This window comes from Doryrhamphus excisus, chromosome 21 (genome assembly GCF_030265055.1).
Source record: "Doryrhamphus excisus isolate RoL2022-K1 chromosome 21, RoL_Dexc_1.0, whole genome shotgun sequence".
NCBI classification, from domain to species: domain Eukaryota; kingdom Metazoa; phylum Chordata; class Actinopteri; order Syngnathiformes; family Syngnathidae; genus Doryrhamphus; species Doryrhamphus excisus.
The window spans coordinates 11,714,964-11,741,508 of NC_080486.1; the positions used below are offsets into that span (position 1 = coordinate 11,714,964).

The following is a 26,545-nucleotide window of genomic DNA, read 5'->3' on the forward strand; positions in this document are numbered from 1 at the left end:
CCCACCGTCGCCATTATTAACCATCGCTCATCCATCCATCGCCGCGTGCACACCTGAAGCACATTTCAGTCGATATGCACTCCAATGACGAGCCACAAGCAGCCATATTGAAAGGATTGAGGATCTCACTGAACAGAAGTCGTTTTCTTACACCAACCTTGTGTACTTTTTTTTGCCAGGAAGTGTGAGCCTGTTAATGACACTTGTGAATCACTGCCTCGTATTTTTATCCGCGGGCTAACTAGGTCAATGCTTTGTGAACCAGAGGTGTGCTTGCACACATGAAATGCTAGAATTCGTGGAAGTACCTAATTACCACTTGTAACCACTGCCTGTCATCTTTTTTCCGCCAAGGGAACTAAAAAGATGAATGAAAAAAAAATCGGTCTTGGATGATCTTTCATCTCCAAGCTACTATTCCTCAACTGTCCTTACTTGACATCCACACATCCTCAATCGTCAGGTTGAATGGCGCACCTGGAGGTACTTTATAGGTACTTTACAGGTACTTTACAGGTACTACTGCAGCATCAGCGCACTAGTACACATGATAAGTCAAATATGTATCAGTTTGGGCAGAGCTAAGATCAACAGACCACCTGACAACCGCCGAAAAGACATGGTGACCCAGTTCACGTACTTGACTGTCAGGAAGTGGGGGGTTGGGGTTGGGGCGGGGGGAAGGAAATGAAAATCGGACGGTTTTTGCAGGAGCTTTCCGGAACTTTGAAGATGTTCCGGGATCTTCCTTTTATGGTACTTTGAGTGAATAAATAAAACAAAAAGTTGGGACTGTGGCACAGCGGGCTCACCCCCCCTCAAACCCCCACCCCAACACATAGTTTGTGTTGTTTTTCCACCTATATCACAAAACTCAAAATACATATAAAATACAAAAGTGGCTATTTGCATCCTTTCATTTTTCACTATGTGACCCTCACTGGAAAGCACTCAGACCCCCCCCCCCCCCCCCCAATCCAAATAAACGTTGCCTGTGTTGGTCTATAATGCGATTGTGGGGAGCAGGACTCTTTTGGACCGAGATTGCCATCTGGAGACGCCTGTTCAAGTCACTTTGTATAAAAACAAACATGACTTACGTGGACAGCGTCTGCCTGTTGTGCAGCATGCGTCACGTGACTTCTCCGGTCACGTGACCGCATGTACGGATGTGTGTTTTCCCACATAAACCAACGCACGGGCAACAAAGTGAGTTCATTTGAGATGAAGACACTTAAAAAAAAGAGCGAGAGAGAGCGAATGAGAGGAGAATGACTGCGAGGGAGAGCGTTGGAAAGCAGGCAGATTGACTATCCAGCGCCAAACCGCGGCCCCTCCCCAAGGTGGGAATTATTCATTTAGTCTCTGTCCCCATCTGTTTTTCCATCTCATCTTCAAATTGGCACTTTCACTTATTGTGCAGCTTCCTTGAGAAATAATATTCCGGTTGAAATTATGCCCGTAATGAGAACATTCACAGACTCCCCCCTTGTAGATTCACATCAAAAGGCTTTTTTGAAATAGTAGATAAAAGATTCGCGGGGAGAAGAAAAAAAAAAAAATCCATTCCAGTTTGCCACTGAGAGCGACCCACCCAAGAAAGTGAAAGTGGAATTTTTATTTTTTCTTTCCTTTTGCCCTGAGCTGACATCAGAAGAACTCAAATATGGGACCATTAAAAACATAAAAACATACTTTTAAGAACTTTCGAAGATCGTCCGCACATATTCACTCACTCTTCATACGTAGCTTTACACCCCTGCTGACACTCTTAAGGTGTGTGCAGTCCAAAAAAATACCGATTTTGAAGACGGCCTTGAGGATCGTTCTCTTCCTTTAGTCACCAATCATGCATCCGAATCTTTGGGATTATAAATCTGAAAAAAGTCACCATCGAAGAAACGCTCCAGTTCTGAACGCCAGCCAGCGTCAGTCTCTCGTGGCGCGTTTAATCAAGCATCAAATGGCGGCGACATGAAAAGTGACACATGATCACGGCGGACGAGAACAATCAAAGCGGCCAATCTGACACCAAATCACACAAACTCAAATTAGACCGGATTGAATTTTTGGCGCCACGGTGCCACAATCAAGGAGAACCGTGGCCCTCCATGTTTGACGTGGGCGGACATGCTTTGGGCTTGATTGCAAAAACAAAAGGAGTCATTTTCAGGGGGGGGTACTTTTGTGTTCAAAACCATCCGGTTAAGAGGCTGGGGAGGACGTGGCCTCTTTGCATGGATCCTAATCAATAAAGACTCCCTCCCCCAGGTCAGGATCTTAAAATGAGAGCCTGCTTAAGTGGTTAGACCTGCGGTGCTTTCATGGGCATCGGGCTTCTGGTAACTTGCTTGGTAAGATCCCTGGGCTGCTGACAGATTGAAGAGCAGTAATAATACTAATAGTCTTAAATCCCTTTAAAATGGAGTTTAAGTGTCGGATCAGAAGCCGGCATCATGGCTGCTTGTTTCGGTGGAGGATAATTCATGTCAGACATTTCTCATCTAATTCTACGAGAGAGACAAAGAGCAGCAGACGTTTGCTTGTTTTGACTTGAGTTGTAAATGACTTTGAAAAGGAACAGAAGTCTTTGTCGTCTCCGAAGACGTCGTCGACGCAATTATCATTCAAGGATACGTCTGTCTCATTGTGCACGCCGAGACAAACAGGCTGCGTTAAAAGTGATGTAAAGTGATGGACGCTTCCATCTGAAAAGACTTCCTGGCACTGCTTGGTTTCTTAGCTAGTTTTTTTGTTCACGTCTCAAATAAATAGTACGACTTTGCAGAGTAAAAACACACCGGTAGTGTGTTTAGTTGGCCTTTCTAATGTACTTAACTTAAGAAAGGAGGACACAGCAGTCCGAAATGTACCACTTCCACACAGAGGTCGCCCTGAGGAGAACCTTTCATTCATTCAATCTCATTAACATAGGAGGTAGATTTTTGGGACTTTAAAAGCAGCTCACAAGTGTGAACACCCCTGGATTAAAGTGTTCCGACCCTAAAAGAACCGCTATCCATTCTTCACCAAACATGCAAGCTAGCAAGCTAACTCGTTGGCCTTTCTAATGTACTTAACTTAAGTAAGTGGTTCAAACATAGTGAGAAAGAAGGACAAAGAAGTCCAAAATGAACCACTTCCACACAGTATGCGAGGAGAACCTTTCATTCATTCAATCTCTAATATAAGAGGTAGATCTTTGGGACTTTAAAAGCAGCTCACAAGTTTGAACACCCCTGGATTAAAGTGTTCCGACCCTAAAAGAACCACTATCCATTTTTCACAGTACATGCAAGCTAGCAAGCTAAATCGTTGGCCTTTCTAATGTACTTAACTTAAGAAAGTGTTTCAAACATAGTGAGAAAGAAGGACAAAGAAGTCCAAAATGTACCACTTCCACACTGAATGTGAGGAGAACCTTTCATTCATTTAATCTCTTTAACATACGACGTAGATCTTTGGGACTTTAGAAGTAGCACAGGACTAGAGTGAGCCTTAAAGAACCGCTATCCATTCTTCAGTACATGCAAGCTAGCAAGCTAACTAGTTGGCCTTTCTAATGTACTTAACTTAGTCTTTCAAACGGACTGGGAAAGAAGGACAAAGAAGCCTGAAATGTACCACTTCCACACTGAATGCGAGGAGAACCTTTCATTAGATTCGATGTCATTAACATAGGAGGTAGACGTTTGGGACTTCCGACCCTAAAAGAAGCGCTATCCATTCTTCACCAAGCCACACCGCACGGAAACAATTTAATTAGAATTTGTACACAAGCAATACTTAAAAGGTAGATACTACTACAAAAAGCCGGCCGATGTGTACACTGTAACGAGACGGCCAAGGAGAGTGAAGAGGGGGATTTATTGCACAAAGCCGGATGCTTTTATTGAGCTTTTATTGCACTTCAGTCACCAGGATGGACCCAGATGTCCACCTGGAAGACCGACACAAGAGGATTCCACTTCAGCTCGCCTAGTCTTCTGAGTGTAACTTTACAAAACGATCTCACAGACAAGAGGCGTGTAAAACTGTCAAAGGTAGGGGGGGGTGTAGAGAACCGCTGCGAATGAGCGCTGAAGTAGTTTTCACTCTGAAGAGGACGCGGCAAGCAGCCAATCAACAAACAAAAAAAAAAGATCCAAGTGCACTTTAATGACTTGATGGCAGCGTTCTACCGGGAAATAATTCCAGGTGAAACACATTCAGGGGCTCGTAGTACAATATAGTTTCCTCTCGGAGGGATTAAGAAGTCTGATAAGTTTAGAAGAATTGTTGGTGTTTGTGGCAGGAGTAGGGACACCTTTGTAGTGTTTGCTAAAGTCAGACAAGGACACGAACTATGTGATATAAGGTACTGGACTACAGCCCGGTGCTGGTCAATGCTTGGGGTCCAATTACTGGCCCTTTAATGGTCCAATTACTGACCCAAAAACTTCCCAGACCAACGAGAATAAAAACAAAATTAAAAATATTAAATATATAATAAATATTAATTACATTAAAATAATATTAAATATTATAATACAATATAATGATAAATATTAAATATTATAATACAATATAATGATAAATATTAAATATTATAATACATTATAATAATAATAATAATATTAATAATATATTAAATATTTTATAATAAATTATTTTTATTATTTCAAATAATATTAAAAATATGCTTTTGTCACTTCAATGCCAATGCAAAGTTTGCTGCTCTGTCATTTTGGATGAAAGTTCGAAAGAACAATGCAGGATTTTCCGGAATTCCGTTATTGCCATTCCAAAGACGAACGACTACCAAAACAAGACGCTGTACCGTTCACTACCGCGCAACAAACCACACTACAGTGGAACCTTGGTTTGCTTTTTATTCCGGTTAACGTCTGCGACCTTTTTTTGGTTAGAGTACAACATGGCGGACGCCTCGTTGTGTTGTTCATGCGCTGAATATTATTTATATTGCATTGGAACTTTGACTTTCAGGGACAAATTAATTGGATTGACATGATTTGCTATGATTTGGTTAGCATCCGTTTTGGAGTTTCAGGAACAAACGAACAATGCTAACCAAGGCGCCGCTGTAGAACTGAAGTGGCCACCGAGTGTACGGTGGACATGACGCATGTACAGATTGCATGCTGCACTAGAATCCCTCAGGCACGCAACATTTAGGCCAGATAATGTCAGCGAGCGAAACCAGACGAGGGCCCACCTGTGCAATAAAGTGCGGTCCTCACGGGCCCGGCGTCAACCAATCCCCGGCTCTCCTTCTCTTCCTGTAGCGACGTGAACCCGACAGGTCGTCAACAGATGGTGACATTCAACACCCTGAAGGTTGGCCCAGAGCTGGGGAAAGCTGGAGACCGCTGCTTGGCCGAGACGGAGAGGCACCTGTCAGAGATGGCAAAAGGGGCCTCAGGAAGTTTAAGCATTGTGCTGATGTACGATGAATGACAGCGTGTGTGTATATGTGTGTGTGTGTATGTGTGTGTGTGTGTGCATGCGCACTCTCTGCAACCTCTTGTAAACATTTCATCATGGAGGACCTTTGCCCACTCATGTCAGTCTAGATTGTGGAGAGTCGGCCATCTGGACCGTGTCACCTCCAGACCATAACTAGGATCTTAAAACGATGCTACTTTCCTCCTCCCAGCGCTTGAGAAAATAGGAGGAAAAATAAAACAAAGCTTAGTAAAGGTTGTAAAAAAATGAGTGTATGCACAGGAGTACATTAGCAGCAAGAGAGATACTGCTGGAATTTAACACCATGCAAGTCATTACGAGAAGATACTTTCCCCCTAAAAAAAAAAATGATGCAAGGACTCATTAAAATTACACCAAGTCTCAAATTAATGACTTGGTGTCTCGGAATAATTTCCCAAGTATAGAATCTTCAAAAAGGCACCCAGCGCCGTGTCATGCAGTAGAACTTCATGCATGTCACAAAATGTCATAATAATAAGATGTATAAAATGATTATGTTTTGCTTTTATTTAAATACAGTCACTGCTTCAAAAGTATGGATTTGACTCCGGTATCTGATATTATGTGAACAATGTCCATTTTTTTACATTTGCCAAGCCTCCACTAAACATTTGAGCAAGACTACCATCAAGCAAAACATCTTTAGAGGGACTAATTACAGTAATTGCCAAAAAGTCATTGAGCATTTGTCTCATGCTTATAAAACTATAAGCATACCACCGCAACCTAGCATAGAAGATGGATGGTGCTATCTGTATTACATTGCACGCTAATTATTTTGAGCACAACCCATAACGGGCACCACAAAAGTCCGCATTTTTTCACTTGACTACATGTTTGTGACAAGAAAAGGGCTGCCGTGCAATAAAAGGTGAAACTTTTCACCGTGATGCAATCATTGCAAAGCCGACACCCGGCGCGGACCGCCGCGTGCGACACACACCTCCGAGCCCACCAGGATCACCTCCGCTCGATTCATATTTCAAGACAAAGCCGTATAGTCCCGACTGGGAGAAGACCTTCGCTTCTAACGTGCCCCCAGCCAGACGTGCACCGGCGACCTAATGAGGCGATGTGGTGGTCAGCGGTGAGTGAGGCGCTGTGACTACAGCAGATCCCCCTCAGGACACAAAACACAGCCAAACACTCTGGACAAGGTCCATGTTCCCGAAAGCAGCAGCGTGCCAGCAGGGATGGAGGTAATCTAGCAGCCCTTAGTCACGGCCAGTCATGTGTGTATTGGTGTGTGTATTGGTGTGTGTATTGGTGTGTGTGTGTGTGTCCACTCCAAGGCCTGGCTGCTCCAGCAGACAACAGTAATAATCATATCCATGCAACGCTTTCAAGTAGATTAGCAGCAGTTTTACCCAAAATATGGAGTCTGAATTTGTCTTTTTGATGCTGAATGCTTCCAAGAGGGCAGTGGACATTTTGCATTAGATGTACCAACCAGATGGTGCTCAGTGAAAAAAAAAAAATCTGCCTATTTCTTAATATTTGTGCATTTTACATTTAAGACCGAGGATCAGTCCAATTAGGACAAAGGTGTATAAATTTTGGCATCATACCACCATGCTAGCTAGTAAAACTACAACTCCCTTGTGATCGCTTTATCGGGGTGCTGGAGCCTATCCCAGCTGGCGAGGTACACCCTGGACTGGTCGCCAGCCAGCCAATCACAGGGCACATATAGACAAACAACCATTCACACTCACATTCATACCTATGGACAATTTGGAGTCGCTAATTAACCTAGCATGTTTTTGGAATGTGGGAGGAAACCGGAGTACCCGGAGAAAACCCACGCATGCACGGGGAGAACATGCAAACTCCACACAGAGATGGCCGAGCGTGGAATTGAACCCTGGTCTCCTAGCTGTGAGGTCTGCGTCCTTAACTTACACCTAAGTTAAGCACCGCATATTCCCGCATGGGTATGCACTGTCACTACCATTTCCTGCACCGGAGTATCCACCATATTTGCATGATATTTGCATTATCTTGCAGCTGCAGGAAGAGCAGGAAGAAGGCATACACTATGAAAAAAGGAGGCATGGACATCATTTTGGCCATTATGATTAGTTTCGTTTTTTCAATGGCCATATGTAACTATATATAACAACAGAGGTACACATTTCACCTAAAAGCTAATCATACAAATATAAACTAAAAAATAGATATGTTTAGACAAAGTAGTAGTACTTTTACTGCACATTATCAGGGGGCGCCAGCGAGCCACAATCGGAGTAGCTGCTATTGTCATGCCGTTATTGCTGAGCTGTGATGACAGCGGAAGAAAAAAAAACAAAAAAAAAACAACAACAATAAAATAATGAGACTGAAAATGAAGCCCGGTCTTGTCGAGATGAGCTCCAAAAGTTTTATTTTTAAAGTTTGAAAGGTCGATTCAGAAGTCTCCTGCATCTGACGCATGCTACCGGAAACGCCACCGATCCATTTCTCCTTTTGCCTCATTCTCAACTCCTTGGCTGGGGGGGGGGGGTTGTGTGTGTATGTGTGTGGGGGGGTCTGTCTGAGGTCAGTGACAACATGGACTGAGGCAGAGCTGAAAATTAGGACGCACTGTCAAGTTGTTTTCAGTCTGCTGCCTGCCACAAGTTCCAATTAGGCGGAGTGGAAAGACAACACACAACAAAGCAAGTGCATGACTACACAACAGCAGCGGCAAAGATAGAAACACAGACTGCACTACTGCATGGGTAAAAGTAACTGCCCCCCGGTTTCGTACCCTATTATTGCTTTGGGACAATCGAAAACAATATACGCGTATTTCCATGGACACGATCCGTGGATTGGTAGCATTTTTTAAATTTACTTTTCACTTCCTGGTTGTACTTTATACGTAAACATGTACAGGCAGCCATGGAAATTAGACATTGTAAAATGTCTCAAAAAGAAAAAGCCATGAAGGACAAAGACGGTATCCTTGAACATGTGAAAGGATCTGCTCCAATGAAATGCACAGTGATAACTAAGCAGTGTATCTTGAAATAAATGTGTAAAATTAGTGCTTTTATGCCCTTTTACTGTTTAAATTGTATTTTTGAAAAAGGTCAAAGGCCATTAAACAAACAGCCATGGGCACAAATAGCCCTGGGGCCGCACTTTGGACACCGCCGTGTACCGTGTAAGTGATGTAGCATTTTTTAAATTTACTTTTCACTTCCTGCCTGTACTTTACACGTAAACATGGAAATTAGACATTGTAAAATGTCTCAAAAAGAAACAGCCATGAAGGACAAAGACGGTATCCTTGAACATGTGAAAGGATCTGCTCCAATGAAATAGACAGTGATAACTAAGCAGTGTATCTTGAAATAAATGTGTAAAATTTGTGCTTTTATGCTCTTTTACTGTTTAAATTGTATTTTTGAAACAGGTCAAGGGCCATTAAACAAACAGCCATGGGCACAAATAGCCCTGGGGACGCACTTTGGACACCCCTGTGTACCGTGTAAGTGATGTAGCATTTTTTAAAATTTACTTTTCACTTCCTGGTTGTACTTTATACGTAAACATGGAAATTAGACATTGTAAAATGGCTCAAAAAGAAACAGCCATGAAGGACAAAGACGGTATCCTTGAACATGTGAAAGGATCTGCTCCAATGAAATGCACAGTGATAACTAAGCAGTGTATCTTGAAATAAATGTGTAAAATTAGTGCTTTTATGCCCCTTTTCTGTTTAAATTGTATTTTTGAAAAAGGTCAAGGGCTATTAAACAAACAGCCATGGACACAAATGGCCTTGGGGCCGCACTTTGGACACCCCCCATGTACCGTGTAAGTGATATTGGTGTTCATTTAGTTTCGATATTGAGTAGAAGTCTGGAACCTCCAGTATTGGACTGCTTTGGCCACACCCACCGATCAGATGTAGCGCCTGGACGCCCCCCCCTTGACAATGCAAGCTCGGATTTCGGGATGGCCGCGTCGCCCCTCCCAGCATGGCCCCGGCCTGCCACAACGCGACACCGAGGAGTGCGGCTGAAAGGTCAGCAGCCGCCATATGCAAAACCCAGCTGTCTCCTCTCCGCCCTGCACGCCCTGCACGCCCTTCCTGCCTGCCTGCTTGCTTGCCCCCACGCCGCCGGCACCATTTTAAAGATTTTATGAAGTTTTATTGCTTTTATATCCTTTTGTGCAGGCGTGACGCAAAATGAATCTCAAAGCAGGCAAACGGCGACTTCCTGCTCCACCGTTGCTGACTAAGGATTCCCCTCCTGCACTCCTTCACACGCCGGCCATCGGTTATCTGGTCTGGAAATAACAAAATGTTTTATGCATCGTCCTGCGACAGGCAACATTAGTTTTGCTGTATTTCTCGCCGATAAACATTCCATTAGCCAGATAAGACGGCGGCATACAAATATGTCTGCATGCAATTTATTTTCCCCCTCCTGCTTTCAACCTTAGAGCTGTTTTGCTACACTTTACCATAAAACAATGCAGTCACAAAATAATTGGCTGTATTATCATCAGTGGCGGCTAGGAAAAAATAAAGAAAAACAAAGAAAAAAAAAAAGACAGCGGATTCACTTTGCAAGCTTGTTTTTCCACGTCATTTTGATCTTGATGGAGGGAAAGCGATCTTAAGAGGAGCGATAGCGCTTATCAGAGGAAGCAGGCCAACAGACGGATGTTGGACTATCTGTGTTGGGGGGTATTCTTCCCACAAAGAGGGTGGTCTCTGATGCTCACACGGCGCACGCTTTGCACCTTGCCGTGTAATAGAATAAACGCCCCTATCTTTCGGCAGGAGGAAAAAAAAAAAAAAGGGTAAAAATGAGATTGTGCAAGTGTAATCCAACGCGCAGGGATGCTTTCAGTGTAATCAATCTCCAAAAAAAGGCTTTTAATGGAATCAATGGAGAGAAAAAGGGGATTGATTTCCATGCGGGGAGCTGCCATTTTTAGACGTCAAAAGTCTCCCGGCCGCCGCGACGACTTCCAGCCGGCCAAGTAGGTTAATTGCATATCGAGCTACAGTACGTGGTCACCGTCCAGTCGCCGTCTTTAAACTCGTTAATAATTAAAACACTGACTTCTTCGTTTAAGTCTGACCTGCCGCAGACCTGTTGACTTAACATGGGAGTGTCGTTGCCGTCGGTGATCTTAAATGGTTCCTTTTCAACGCCATCACGGTATCGACACCTTTTCTTATACGGTAAGTCCCTCGTTTATCACTGTTTATTTGTGATTCCTTATAATTTCATAGTTGGAGCATAGAACCTATTTACAAGCTTCTAAATACAGTAAACCTCGGATATATCGGACTCGGATATATCGGAAATTCGCTCACAACGGACAGATAAAAAAGAACCGATTTTTCTGTAATGCATTTCCAATAAAAATTCATTGCATATATCGGATTTTTTATAACGGATTTCGCCTATTTCGGACAAAATCTCCAGTCCCGTTCCAATGCATTTCCATTAAATTTCCCTCGCATATATCGGATGGCCGCATCGTGGCGCTCCGATTCGCCGAATCGTGACAGGCCGCTATACGACGTCATTTGCAGCGTTTGCAGCGTTGCCTGCGCGTCCAGGTACATTGGAAACATAGTCAAGGAAGTGCCTTTTTATAACGGATAAAATCCGATTTACGCATATACCGGATATAAATCCGATATATGCGTAAAACGGACATTTTCCGGTATACGCATATAACGGATTTCGCTTATATCGGACAAAACCAGTGGGAACAATTGAATCCGATATATCCGAGGTTTACTGTACCATTATTAGAGCCCTCTAGACATGAAATAACACCCCTATAGTCACATTCACACATGTATTAGACTACATACTATATATAATAATAGACAGAGGTCACTATTTTGATCAAAACATTGTATAAACACTTCCTAGTTCTCTTCTTCTATGCATATTTTTGGCGTCGTCAACAAGGAAACAGCAATAAGCTATTATTTATGAATTTCCGACAACATCCTTTAAGAGCATTCAATAACATCACTAACACACTCAAGTGGTTTCCCATCTTGAAATTCCAGTACCAATGTCATCTGATTATTATAATAATATGCAAATACCGTAGCCGCGTCCGTGATGGGGTTTCCTTTAAAAACATCAACATAAATTGAAGAAAAATGGCGTTTAGTGCGTTTACATTAATAGTAAAGAAAGAGACCGTATTGTAGCTCCGCGTGGGTGTTTGTGCGTATGGGTAAAGGTCTCGGGCTGGGGGTGAAATGCTTGTGACAGGAAGTGCTGTTGTACATCTGTGCCGAGATGTGATGAATGATGAAATGCGTCGGCGTGCGCGGTGAGCGTTGCGACGTGTCGCACGCTGGCGGGTGTCACGCTTCATCAGTGGGCGAGGACGAAGGGGATATCCCCCCTGCACAACAGCGTCCTGCAGTCACACGACCGCCATGTTTGTTTCGCGTTAATAAAGGAACAAAAAGGAAGCTCGGGACGGAGGCTGAAGGCTTTTTTTTTTTTTTGCTTTTTTTTTTTTTGCTTTTTTTTTTTTTCTTCCTTTTTCTGTTGATTTTCACGCCTGCATCTCCCCTACGGTCACGTCCATATACTGCAATGATTTTTGAAAAATGTTGTTTACTAAGCCGAGCTAGCTGCTTCTTGCTCGACAACACAACACTTTGATCGTCACATACACACAAACACACTTTATCCAATTCCCTGAGTAGCCACCTTGACCACAGGCCAACCAAGACCAAAACCAAGACCTGGGACATGACTATTTAACCACTCTAGACCTAGCCAGTTCCTCTGCTAACTGCATTATGAGGCTAATGAAAGGTAACAATTGAGATAAATTAAGGTAATCAGAGATGTTCCACCCCTCGGGTTAAATCCCCAAAACCCTGTAAACCTGGACAGTCAGGTGAGGGATTGAACAGTTTCTGTTTGGTCAGCCAACACGGCCCCATTGACTATTTACACTGTGGACTAGTGCAAATGCCGAGCTCTGGAATCTCTTCACCGTGCCCCTCCTACATCCACGTCCCCTTTTCTTGGAAAGTGGGATCCTCGCATCCATTCCGAGTTCTGACTAAAAGTCCCGCTCTTCAGTGCGATGCTCGCTAAAGATAGTAAATCCTCATTAAAGCTGCACACACGCCGACGAGGTGGAGCTCGGATGTTTCTGGGTCAGTAGGTGACTCGTGAAGAAAAACCAGGCCAGAAAAACGCTGTATTAAAAAAAGTCTTCTCGCAAATCAACGCTATCATACGTACATCGAGGAACGAGAAAATGACGCTTTATCTAATCAAAGTGGTACAGGAAGTGCCAGATGGACGCGTTCCTCGCCGGTTTCAAAGCAGGAAGCAGGATGAATAGAACGACTCACTCAGGTGTTCATACATCATAAACCAGAATTCCCATGCTTGAATATGATAACGCTCGGAACGCCATGTGCTGCTGTTGTAACACTAGATGGATCAGGCCAGAAGTCCTGCTGATATCCAAGCACCATGTGGGCTCCTTATGGCCTGGGGAGCTAGCAGCAGCTTGCGTTGGAAAACCAGAAGACTCCTGATCAATACTTTGCAATCTGCCGTCATCTGCCTCCTCCGCCGTAAATATCCTACGGCGTCAAATCTCAGAATGTGGACCGCAATCATAGACTGGTACAATCAACAGGAAGTGAGTGGTTGAGTCCAGATGAAGGTTTGTAGTTTTTTTTTTTTGCCGCTTGGTGAAAGCAGGACTACAAAGAACTCCTTTACTGCCTAAAGAGTCCTCCATTGTGTGTTGTGCCCCCCCCGCCCCCTCCTTCTTCCCAACAGACCGGTGACCTCTAAACAGGCGCCGCCTCAGGGCGTCTTTGCCACCTTTAGGGACTCGCTGCCCCCCTACGCCGTGCCGACGTGCCCACAAGGGCTTACAGGGTCCAGTGATTTACAGATTTGGATTCCTGTAAGGGGTCCATCTGACAGACGGGATGTTTTTTTACTTGCTTGTCATTTCACGCTTCCTGTGCGGACGGCGCTCAGTTGGTACCGTGCTGACCCGTGACATTCCGCATATGGTACCCGAGGCATCATCCGTCACTTTCTGACAAGCGACGCCATTTTGCTCATGCAAATTTTAATCTGCGTGCCCTTTTTGTTTCCGATTTTTTTTTACATCCTCCGGATTTTTGGGTTATGCGGCGAGCACTGACAAAAAGGACATCGCGCACAATGGCGGCGGCCACGGCGGCGGCGCTGCGACGCAGTGAGAGAGCGCGCGGAAAAGAAGCTGCCCCGCTGGAGGCTCGCTGCAGGCTATGTCTGACATCCCTCTCTCTCTCTCTCTCTCTGACGGACTGATGAGATTAGCCTGACATTTTTTTCCTTCCAACTTAAATTGCATTACCATGAGGATCTTATGTTAGGCAGATCTCCATATTATTCTCCGGGGGATTTAACTTCCATTTTGCTCTGTGTGCTTCATTCTGTTACTGCTGGGGATGAAATCTCCTTTACTGCCTCGTGAGTCTTATATGTCCTATAGCAGCAGTCGTGGCGTTGCTGCACTTTGGGCCACCCCCCCCCCACACACACACAACAGACCAGGACAGGTCAGTGGCAGACTTTGATTAGTCAACTATCCTTGCACGCGGGACTGTTAACACAATGAACTAACCAAGCACCGCAGCCCGAGGGTCACTGATAATTAAAGATAAGCAACGTGAAAAGCAAATCCAAACATAGACCGTGAACTATACAGATTGGGGTCAGGAGAGCATGTTTTTATAAGCCACTCATTTGCATTCAACCTTTGCGTTTCACCAGCAGTTTCACCTTGACATTTAAGGTTAACCAGCAAATTAGGAGACTTTTTTTTTTTTTCTCCCTTGCGTGTTGTGTTGTGGCACTTTGCAGTGCTGCACAGCAGTTTAGAGTCGATTGTTCTAAAAGTCACAGAGGTTGGCTGGTCGGATCGGCATCGAAAAGGACGTGACACCTGGAGAGCTTTTAAAAAAAAAAAAACAATAAGTGGCTGCGGCGGCTCATCAAAATGCAGGCGAGAAGTTAGGCATCCATCTTGGATAAATGATACACAATGATACGCTTTTTGTTTTGCGCTCCGCCATGCCCCGGCTATGCAAAGTAGAGTAGGTATCGCGTGCGCACTCTGCGGCTCAGACACAATGGCGGCGACCTTGAATATGGCCGTGCATGAAAATCTTTTCCATATTCATCCCCATCCGGACACCATGACTTGGCAATCATTAAAAAGCTTACGGATTTGAGCTCCCGGGGGGCTGCCTTCGTTTATCACACATGCACATCCACGTTAACTAATTGTTCCGTGGTGTCTAGTCTTTGAATGCATCGTGAAATACTACTAGAATTACTACATATAGAAAGTTTCATGTGTACTGTATGATGACGATGTAAAATTTCAAGTCTCAAGCGATCCTTTCATACTTTCCAAGGACCCCCGGACCCCTTTGAACGACTTCAAGCGCTTCGAGTCGCCGGTTTCCGTCACAAGAGCAGATTGCGGGGAACAGGCCTCCGGGGGTTATAGCCGCTCGTAATGGGATGAAGTCTGTTGCCGCATTGTTGCAACATGCTTGGGAGTCCTGTGGGAGGACTGGAAATGGAGTCAGGACACTCTTCCTTCCTCATCTCCGGCCCACGGGCCGCCCCCCCCTAAATCTGGCCGCCTGCGTTTGATGTCCAAATGGAGCGCGCTGCTGCTTCATCGGCCTCAACCTCGTCTCCCGTCTGTGCTTCTCCTCCTCCTCACATCCTTCACACCAGCAGTGTTGCACTTTGTATCCAAATATATCAATATAGCACCTAAAGAGGAGTCTAACAGATTGAATTGCTTGTAAAACATCACGAAAAAGCTTCGCGAGCAACAAAGACTTCCACTTTGTCTTTTTAGCTTCAACTGAGTGTCACAACAAACAAACGGCTCCACCAGACCGGTTGGTTTTGGGAGCAGAAAGGAGATGCAAGGACTGGAGGTTGGCACAGCTGTAGCCGTTGCTGAACAGATTGACTGACATCACGCTCTCGCCTCCAGGCGTCGGAGGACCGGGAGGTTGGGTCGGTTCCGCAATGTGGGAGGGAAACAACAATACTCAAGCATGGCGTGCTCGGACGTGATGACCCGACGCCGACCCCTATTTCCTCTCTCGATTGCCTCAGCACGAGTCGGACTCCCATTTCACAACGCGGACGTTTTCTTTCTTGTCTGCGTCAAGCGGATCCTGGAGGGATCCCGTTCTGCTGACGTCCACGAGTGATTAATGGCGGAGGTCAGAGGGCAAAGCATGTTTTACAACCACAAACAAAAAGCCAAAGTTTCCCCATTTGAGGAAAGAGCTCCTCTGCTGATGCTAGGAATCTATTTCCAGGGTGACCCGGATGGCAGCGTGGATCCGGTGGGATGCGGACTGACTCAGTGCTTGAAGGTGAGGATGTGCAGCGAACATCTTGCGAGTGATGCAGCGTCACGATGGAGGAGGCACAGAGTCGGACGCCATTTTTAAACTGTATTAACGTCGTTGGCACATTAAAAGCAGCATTCAATCACAAACTTGCAACAATGGCGCGTTCATGAACCCCGGAATTCTGAACATCAACATCCCACTCGGCACGGGTATTGGATACTACGTTATATAGAAATGACACCCAAAGGTTCTGCCAATCAGAACACGGAAGCATTATGATAGCTTCTCTCACTTTCAGACAATGTTTAACGCAGGGGTGCGCAAACTACGGCCCGGGGGCCACATGCGGCCCACCAAGTGTTTGAATTTGGCCCGCCAGATTTCAAGTATTTCACTTTTTAACATATAAACTGGCAACAATAATTAAAAATAATAATAACAACGGCGGTCGAGTGGTTAGTGCGCAGACCTCACAGCTAGGAGACACGAGTTCAATCCCGCCCTCGGCTATCTCTGTGTCCATAGGTATGAATGTGAGTGTGAATGGTTGTTTGTCTATATGTGCCCTGTGATTGGGTGGCCACCAGTCCAGGGTGTACCCCGCCTCTCGTGCCGAAGACAGACCGGGGTTCAATTCCACCCTCTGCCATCTCTGTGTGGAGTTTGCATGTTCTCCCTGTGCATGCGTGGGTTTTCTCCGGGTACTCTGGTTTCCTCCCACATTCCAAAAACATGCTAGGTTAATTAGCGAGTCCAAATTGTCCATAGGTATGAATGTGAGTGTGAATGGTTGTTTGTCTATATGTGCCCTGTGATTGGCTGGCCACCAGTCCAGGAAGACAGCTGGGATAGGCTCCAGCACCCCCTGCGACCTTGTCAAATGAATGAATGAATGAATGAAAATAACAGTTTGATGTGGTCTGATTATTAAAGTGCTATATATGTTCTGGCCCCCCCCGGACAATTTTGTTAACTGAATGCGGCCCACAATTCAAAATATTTTCCCACCCTTGGTTTTACGGATAAAACTTAAATACGCTACTGTGGCTTGTATTTTCCTACGTGACAAAAACCGGGTGTTTACAAGCCTTTTTGATTTAAAAAGCTACTACACAGGATTACGGGGCTCAGGGAGCCACATTTCCACGTAAGGGGGCTGCTTAACAAACATTTCCAAGCGTTTAATTAGATGGGAAAGAAAATGTTTGGCTGCATCATGACCCAAAACACAAAACAAACACTATTAACCCAGTGGCGCATTCAGCTGCGATGATGTCGCCAATTATGTTACCTGTGCAATCATACCCCCCCCTCCCCCAAATTTCCATTATTCACGCCAGTGGAGAGATCTTCTTCTGCTGTTTGCTATCAGAAATGCAGAGTACTGAGAGACTGTTCTATCGCGGCTCCACTCCACAGTCCCACTAAATCACCTCTAATGGGCTTGTGGAGGGAGCACACTCTGTATCACTGTATCAATCATTCACTCTGTTTTCCTCCTGCTGCAGCCATCCTCGCCATCACTTGGCCGCTTTAATGAGCCATTACAATTCCTATCAGACGCCCCCCCTCCATGTGCGCATACACGTGCACAAACAAGCACCCGGCTAACCGCCTTGCACTTACACTCACGCTGATACAGTATTGGATTGTCTGCACCAGAGTTTGGAGAGAGATGCGGTCTGCCGTCCATCTATTCCTCAAAGTCGCGCCATCCCATTGCACCCCCCCCCCCCCGCCATTCGGACTCTGGCGGCGGACTCTCGTAATTGCATTGCTTCGCCATCCCACTGGCTCCCTGCATCCATCTGTCTCTTTAATATCCAGCTAAGCACTCTTGACCTTGAAGCATCCGTGACACTTCCGCGCCTCGTCCACGCCAACACATCTGTGGCTGACTCGCCCCCCCACCCGCAAATGTCAACGAGAGAGGGGGGGCCGAGGTGCTTTGGCTGAGAGAGGAAGCAGGGAGCGGGAAAAACAAGGTGGCCGATGTTGCCTCTGAGACAAAGGTGAAGAGGAGACCATGATGGATTGACTGTACAGGAAGTCACATTTCGAGGAGAGCCAAGTGCATCAGACAAAGACGTCGTCAAGGTCGCGTGTGATTGCTTTCATTTCTTAACTTGATTTGCAAAGGTCACCCGCTTGGATTACTTTAGGAAATGTTATTCCAGCAGGAAAAGAAAGATGTAAAGGATCAGTTTTTGTGCCTCCTGGCATCTCCTCCGAGGCGTTCTTCAAGCCTTTGGGCGACTGTGATGAGACTCCTCCGCACCAGAACACCAATGTCTACGCCTCCCAGCGCTAACATTTGATGTTTCCGTTCAATCCAAACATATTTGGTGCTGATATTTGGATACACGGAGCAATAGTTTACCTTCTGGAAGGCAAGCTCGGAGGAAAACATCCAGGAACACGTTCCTTGATGCTTCCGTTTAGCGCACCGCAGGAATCATTTGGGTCCCAACTAGCCTGGCTGATTGGACCAATTTTGTTACTTTGACGCACCACTAGCTTGTCGGATCACATCAGAATCAGTGAGACTCTTGCTACGGCCAAGTGATCCGTTTGACTTCAGTTACTTGAAAGATCTTTGTTGTGTGAGGCCACCTAAAACAGTACGATGATCTCCAACCATGGAGTCCAAAACAGTACAATGATCTCCAGCCATGGACTCTAAAACAGTACAATGATCTCCAACCATGGACTCTAAAACAGTGCAAAGATCTCCAGCCATGGACTCTAAAACAGTACAATGATCTCCAACCATGGACTCTAAAACAGTACAAAGATCTCCAGCCATGGACTCTAAAACAGTAAAATGATCTCCAGCCATGGACTCGAAAACAGTACAAAGATCTCCAACCATGGACTCTAAAACAGTACAAAGATCTCCAGCAATGGACTCTAAAACAGTACAAAGATCTTCAGCCATGGACTCTAAAACAGTACAAAGATCTCCAACCATGGACTCTAAAACAGCCCAAAGATCTCCAGGCATTGAAAAGTTGAATTATCCCAACTAGCGACCTAGAAAAGCCTTAACCGACATTTGTGGGTTTAACCGCTCTTTCCTCAGTCCATTATCGAGAAAATAACACGAGAGTAAGATTGGAAAAAAATAAAAAACTCAATCTAAAACTCGATCCACCAAGCATGGTTTTTGTCCCCCCCGTCCCGATCCCGTGAGGCAACGTTGACTTTAGGCCATGCAGTCATTTCCATTGTCACCTTTCCCCTGCTCTATTTAAAACGACTAGCCCTTTTCTCCATTAGGATTCCTGTCCTGCCGCTTGCTCCTTTGGACCTTTTTTCCGTCCCAGTCCATCTCGTGGTGACTTGTTGAAATTGGCTCTCCGCCCCCAGTGGATTCCCGTCCCACATGGTTTCCAAAACAATGCCAGCCTCTGTCACGAAGGGCAGTGCAACAAAATAACAATAATTCCCAAGAGGACCAGGTCCCGTTTTTTGTGGCGGGTCTCCATTAGCACCCTGTCTACAAACTTAGTGGACTCATTAAACCAACGGTCGGCAACCCGCAACTCTACGGCAGTGCCATATTTATCACACACAGAAAACTGAGAGAAAGTAACACCATGTTTGTGATACAAATGTACTACTATTTTGAACGCATAGAAAAGCCAAACTTTTCAAACACACCAAGGGTCGGCAACCCGCAGCTCTACGGCAGTGCCATATTCATTACACACAGAAAACGGAGAGAAAATAATGCTGTGTTTGTGATACAAATGTACTACTATTAAGAACGCATAGAAAAGCCAAATTTTCCAACACACCAAGGGTCGGCAACCCGCAGCTCTACAGCAGTACCATATTCATCACACAGCAAACAGAGAGAAAGTAACGCCATGTTTATGATACAAATGTACTACTATTTTGAACGCATAGAAAAGCTAAACTTTTCAAACACACCAAGTGTCGGCAACCCGCAGCTCTACAGCAGTGCCATATTTATCACACACAGAAAATGGACAGAAACTAATGGCGTGTTTGTGATACAAATGTGCTACTATTAAGAACATATAGAAAAGCGAACCTTTTCAAACACACCAAGGGTCGGCAACCCGCAGCTCTACGGCAGTGCCATGTTCATCACACACAGAAAACAGAGAGAAAATAACGGCATGTTTGTGATACAAATGTACTACTATTAAGAACGCATAGAAAAGCTAAACTTTTCAAACACACAAAGGGTCGGCAACCCGCAGCTCTACGGCAGTGCCATGTTCATCACACACAGAAAACGGAGAGAAAATAACACCATGTTTGTGATAGAAATGTACTACTATTACTATTAAGAACGGGCCTCAAAATCGGACCATAACTGGGTCCGATTTTGGACCTAGCGGGGGTACGTCACCGTTGATGGACTACACTGCTGATGTGGACATCATACAACTTCCTGTCAAACAATCCTATCCCTGTTTCAGATAATCTTATAGATGCCCGTTGCATTTGTCTTGTAACATTTAAAAAAAAAAATTCCAACTTTTACAAGGTTGCCGACCCCCCCCTGCATTGGAGGTATTTAGGGATACATTTTGTATACAAATGAGTCCCATCCTTCCAGTGTTCACTCAGTAGCAAGCGTCTTAGCATTAGCCAAAGCAGCCTCGGCCACATGGGCGTTTTTAAAAAGACAGTGACAAACAACCTACTTTGCAACGTTGTTTTCAACCCAACAGGGATACGACTATGCCGCCCTTGCGAGCACCCCCCCCCATCCCTCCGCTACTGCTACATCTGCTAGCTTTATTTACGGCCGACTAACGGTATGCATGCCCTCATATCAAGTCAATGTCACACGTAAAGGATAAGGATGGACCAATCTGGCGGTTCAGGTGTACTTTATAGTGCGATGTTAGCGCCCTGCAGCGTGTTATCTTTATTGAGAAACAAAGGATTAGTGACGTGATTGATGGGCCTTGTCTCCCAGGGATTATGCTGTAGAGCGCCACTAATTGCTCCCGCTTGCTCCCTCCTCTTCTATTTATCTCCCGCTTTCCGTTCCATCCTGTCTATACGCGCGGCCCGCGGCCAAAGCCGCGCACTTTGATCTAGCACAGCGAGCTGAAAAAGACCTGAACTGTCCTTAAAAGTCGTAGCCAAGTGACTCCATTTAGCATTCAGGCTCAAGTGTTTTTCTGGATGCGTGCCAGGCCTGAGATGACGGCGAGGGGGGGGGGGCTGTATAGATATGCTAACACACCATGTAATGGACTACTGTACAAGTGGAAATAATGTGCTGAGTCATTTCGGGAAGCTATTAAGCCGCCCAGGTGACTTTGAGATTCAACGGTTGACATCTACTCAACGGAATGAGGCCCGCTCCCTCCTCTTCCTCCTCGTTGACGTCTTTCTAAGCAAACACAACTTAATTACAAATAAGTGGAAAGGATGGGGGGGGGGGGGGGGGGGGGTTTATACGACAGACATCGGAGAAGAGCGCACAGCTGCACACGCAATGGAGCATGTGTCGCGTTAACCTTGAAAGCATCGTGGCCACTGCGTTTTTCAATTAATGCGGGTACAAATTAAATCGGGAAAACATCGCTGGCGTGAGTATCTTCGCCAAAACAATAGCATACCGGCGGCGCTCGTAGGTCGCCGCATCACTGCGGGCCCCTCGGAGGGTGCCTTATTATAAAAAAAATAAATAAAAAAAAAGTGATTTAAATCGTTGCAGCACACCTTCCTGCGAGCCATGCGTGTCCTTGTCGCTTGTCATTAAAGCATCCGCGATTGACGGCTGATGCAGGCTGTACACATTTGGCTACCCCGGGATGCGGAAACAATGCGGCGGAGCGGGGACCTCCCCCAAGGCCAAACAATCCTAATTTGGATCTTCGTACTGTAGACGCCCACCTCCCTGTATAACTTCTGCAGTTTTTCCTCATTAGGATTCAGTCATTACTGAAGGGAAGATGAAAGAAAATGAATCGGAATGATACTTTAGTGACATAATGGAAGAAAATGCGTGAAATCCAATTAGATTCTGTAGATTCGGTACTTTTTTGAGAAGAAAATCAGCTTTTAAAACACTAGGCGTACATACAGAAGACATTATTAGTAATTATGATTTTCTTTTGGTGCTATAAATTTGGAACCTCCCCTTTAATACACACGGTTAAGAGACACTGCCTGGGTCCATACTCCACTAAAATATCATTTGTGATGCGTCCTGTTTGAATCAATACATACAGACTTTCTTCCTCTAGAACAATGTAAGGATGTTTTTCTTGTTTCCCCCCCCCCGCTTTGGTGACCGATGATGACTGATGGCGTCTTAAAAATACAATCCCAACATAAATTTATCATCAGCTTTTAAATGTGAGCTGATGGATGTGGCGCTCTCGTGATCTAATGAATAGCCGCAGCCTCCAGGGAGTCTGCCGGTAATTAGTCACGTGAAAGTCATGTTTCCCGAGGGGGGGGGGAATAAAAAAACATCCTTTAGTGTCAGAGGTAACGGTGCTTTAGACCTGCTGTGGATTCGGGTTTTGTGTGTGTGTGTTGTTAGTTTGACAAGCGCGCTTGGCAAGAGGTCGCCGTGGTTGATGCATGCGTCTGGGTATCTGTCATGGCGCCCATCTATCAGCATGGGGGGGAGGTGAGGAGACGGCGACGTGAGGATGAGTCACCGTGGCAGAGGTTACCTGCACATAGACCCGATTCACAGTGGGCCGGCGCGGCTTTAATTGTCCTTCTTCCTGAAAAAGACGAGCTATTGTTGTCTTTAAAGCTAGGGACCGTTTGTGGAAGAAGAAAAAAAAATGGCGATGATAACGAATGAAAACCAGCGAGTGTAAACGTTTAGCGGCTCTGTTAGCGCTGCTGGCGGTGGAGCTACAACGCCAATTGTCTCTGCAGGACGGCGTCCAAAAGACGTTTAACAAGGAGACGACCCCGTAAGAGTCAGGTAAGCCTTTTGCGGGTTTGTATGCGTCCCCCCAAGGTTTGTCTCCACTTAGTCTTTCAAGGATGGACAAGCTAAATGGTACTTTAGTAGAGCAGAACCGCATCTCCGGAGACCGGGGTCCACATAACGCCTCTCAATTACCCCCGAAAGTCACTGCGACATGTAGCCTCCCGTTGCCATCGCTTAAGTCTCTGCTGCCTCGTCATGGGCTTCTCCAAGCGGGAATAAACGCCGGGGCTTCGTGTCACTGGTGGGAGACAGCTGGATTAGAGCCCCCCCCCCCCTTCCAACATCCCAATTAAAATCAAAGCAATCACCATGCGAAGGAGAGGCTGTTTGGGGCTAAACGCCGCCGTGATGAAGAAGCAACGGCGATTTCACACAACCGGGGAAGTTTGCTGAATGGAGTCTTGTGAGAGGCAACTCTCGAGCGCCGCACTATTAGCCGAAAGCTTTGCGGCGGATTAGAGCGAGACACAAGCTTTTCATTCCTTCGCTAAGTCAATGTATGAATAATTTACTCGGCGGGAATCTCAGCCGACTCCCACTTTAAGCCAGGCAAATGTTTTATTTGTATGTTTTCTGTCAAAAGTCATCGACTCGAAGCCGAGTCGGCGGAAACAGTCGCAAGGAGAAAAAAAAAAAAAAAAAAACCTGTGTGATGCGACGATTGTTGTCAGTGATAATTAGCTCTCCTTTGGACCGTGACTGTCCCGCAACTCACTGGGAGGGAACACATCGAATCATTCGTCGTCGCCTTCATCTGTTTTCACCCGCGTCTTCACGCTGGGCTGCAGTCAAAAGCAGCACTTTTTTTTCCGTTTTTTCGCTACCTGTCATTATTCTCCAAATAATTGCTGAGAACGAGACGAAGCACGACGCATAAAAGCCATCAAAGCGAATTAAAAAGGAAAGTACAGACTCTTATCGGATGACAGATCCACGACAACTCAATTCTGACTGCCGTGCTAGCATCTTCCTGAACATCGATGGTAACTTAATGAATTACGTAAAGCCAAGTTTAACCAAAAAAAACAAAAAGATGTCGGCCATCTTTTTTGTTTATGTTTGTACAAGCGATGTGCTGACTTGTACTCGACGAAGACTGCAAGACTGACAACTGAACTGGAATTATTTACGCCCGTCTTTCACATCGGCCCCCACATAACACTCCCGACTAACTCGCGGCGCTCGCTCTTTGTCGTCCTCCACGCACACACAAACACACAGAGAGGATTGTAAAGGGAATCTGCACACGCCTTTCATGGCGTCTTTGGCAGCGACTCATGACAAGCGCTCGTGACGGCCCTCACAAACCAACACACAAACGAGAAGAAGTCAGAGATGGACTGCAAACGCCGAAACAGCGCTAATCCCGCTGAGGAGGTCTCTAAAAGGCCTGGCTTTAAGCTGATTCCCAAACACACACACAGACATTCCGGGTCAGCACTGTTTGTGGTGGTGACGGTGCTGATGCGTTCAAAAGCTTCACTACTTCGCCGCCGCCGCCGCCGCCGCCGCCACCTTTCCACTCTGATTCTTCTTATTTCCACTCTCCCGCTCATGCCCCCTTGTATTCAGTCTCCGCGGAACGCTTGAGTGCACGGATGAAATACTTTACAGCTAGCGAGCGTATAAATGTAAACATCCACGGCAACATGCTCAAATCCGAAGGTTCACACAATATGGACGAAAAGACTGCAAAGTTCACCGTTTCCACTCTTCTAAAAGGCCTAAAATGCTTCTCACCTCTATAAGCCACGGATGTGCATGTTGTCCGATGGGATACTCCCAGTTAGCTCCGGTGATGAGACGTGGGATGCAGTCCGAGCAAGAGTTGTGGTAAATCGACACTTGATCAAACAGAGTTAAAAACGCATCATCTCAAATCCTTATGACGGACATGAACACAACAAACAGCAAAAACGAGACGGCTAATAATAAACGTAATGGCACAAACATATTCCGCCTATAAAGCCTTTGTCGTTTTTAGAATTTCGATTAAAAAAAAATCAACATTTGTGCATGGCGGTACCCGAATATGGAAGAGTCAAGACTGCACCTCTGTTGCATCACTGCTGTATTTGTTAGCAATGTTAGCAGGCTGCAGAGATGTTGCATTACCATATCATTGATTACATTTAATAATGGTGATGAATTTACACCCTTGTTTCCTGTTTCATCATCTCGGCTAAAGAGCTTTAAAAAAAAAAAAAAAAAAAATCTCCTAGTTCTATTAGTCACGACGGCCCTGGCGGACTGTATTTAATCATTTTAGCAGCGGCGCCCTCTGGCCTGAGGCCACAGCAAAAAAAACAGACAGAAAAAGACGCGTTCCCATTTATTTTTGCTTTGTCTCGATGCCAAAACTGATAGCGCTTCAATCGCGCTGTTGTTTGTGAAACCGAAGTACTTAAAAATAAACGTTGGCGTGTAATTAGTCGGCGGTCATCCGCTCACGTCGGGTCGCCGGACCTTCAGGCTTCGCTAATGGTGTCATCGCAACGGATGAGTGCGAGACCCGCGTCGACATTGTCGGCTTTCATCGCAAGTTTTATTCTTTTACATAAAAGCAACGTAAAAACCTGAAGAGGCCATTGAAAGTCCGGCATTCAGGGGGAAAAATGATAGCGCTCGGTTTTGAATCACGCCATTTTATTATTGTGCTTTTATTTAGTACTTGTAGCCACATAGGACCATCGGGTCAGTGCCGATTGTGCAGCTGTACCTAATGACCTGTCCACGCGGGGTTTCAAGTGGTACCCCATTGAGATTCCGGGCCAGCGTGGAGTCGTCAGCCCACAGGAGGTGTTGCGACTTCATTTTCTTCCTCTGTGATCCGTGACAGTGTCATATTCTCCCCGCCTCATCTTGTGTCTTTACACCACGACCTTCATCGCGCCTCCCTCTCACCCGTACCCTCACATTTTTTTTTTTTTTTTTCTCCGCCACCGTGTCTGACTCACGCCGTGCGATGGTTTCGTGACAGGCCGAGGAGTCTGATGCGGTCGCCCCATTTCCACGAGCCAAAACACAGCAGGAGAGCTCGGGTGTTCGTTTTTTTTTTTTTTTTTTGGTTTGGTTTTCAGCTTTTTCAGGCTGCAAGGTCAAGGTTATACTGTTGAACATCTGCTTCCTTTCGTTCCCTTCGGAACAAATACAAGAGGAGAAAAAAAGTGTCTTTATTATGTTTTGTTCCTGCATCCAACCTCAGGATAGCGCGGGTCAAGGATTGTTTGTTGTCAAGCCCGCTATGTTGCGTTTTCTTTTTCAACATTTTACCGCGCCGCTATCAGGATGTCATCATAAGAAATGTATTGAGAGGCGGCAAGCAGTGTTCTACAAAAGCCTTGAACCGACGGGATTGTGGTGGTAAAGTTTGCGTTGATGCAAAAACCTTGCCGATTGCAAGAAGACTAAATAAAATGGAAGTTTCAGGAGAAATTTGCAAGAAGCTTTGCACACTGAGTCCTAGATTGGTAGGTCCTAGAGCAGGGGTGGGCAAACTACGGCCCGGGGGCCACATCCGGCCCGACAAGTGTTTGAATACGGCCCGCCTGTTCTTTCCAAAGTATTTCATTTAAACTCGACATACAACCTGGCATCACAGTTTGAGCCAACCTTTTGATGGTGGAAGTAGCTGTTTTATCAATTTTGTTATTTGATGTGGTCTGTTGTTTACAAAATTCATTCATTCATTCATTTTCTACCGC

The 26,545-nt window shown here is 45.5% G+C and overlaps 1 protein-coding gene across 1 annotated transcript in view; it reads right to left on the reverse strand.

The window, feature by feature from the left end:
* The window catches only part of LOC131108561 (cadherin-6-like), a 354,525-nt gene that overhangs the window by 94,885 nt on the left and 233,095 nt on the right, over positions 1-26,545 (reverse strand). The window contains exon 18 of the mRNA XM_058059595.1: positions 5,216-5,394. The gene's annotated coding sequence lies outside the window, so the exon portion shown is untranslated. The remainder of the gene's footprint in view (positions 1-5,215; positions 5,395-26,545) is intronic.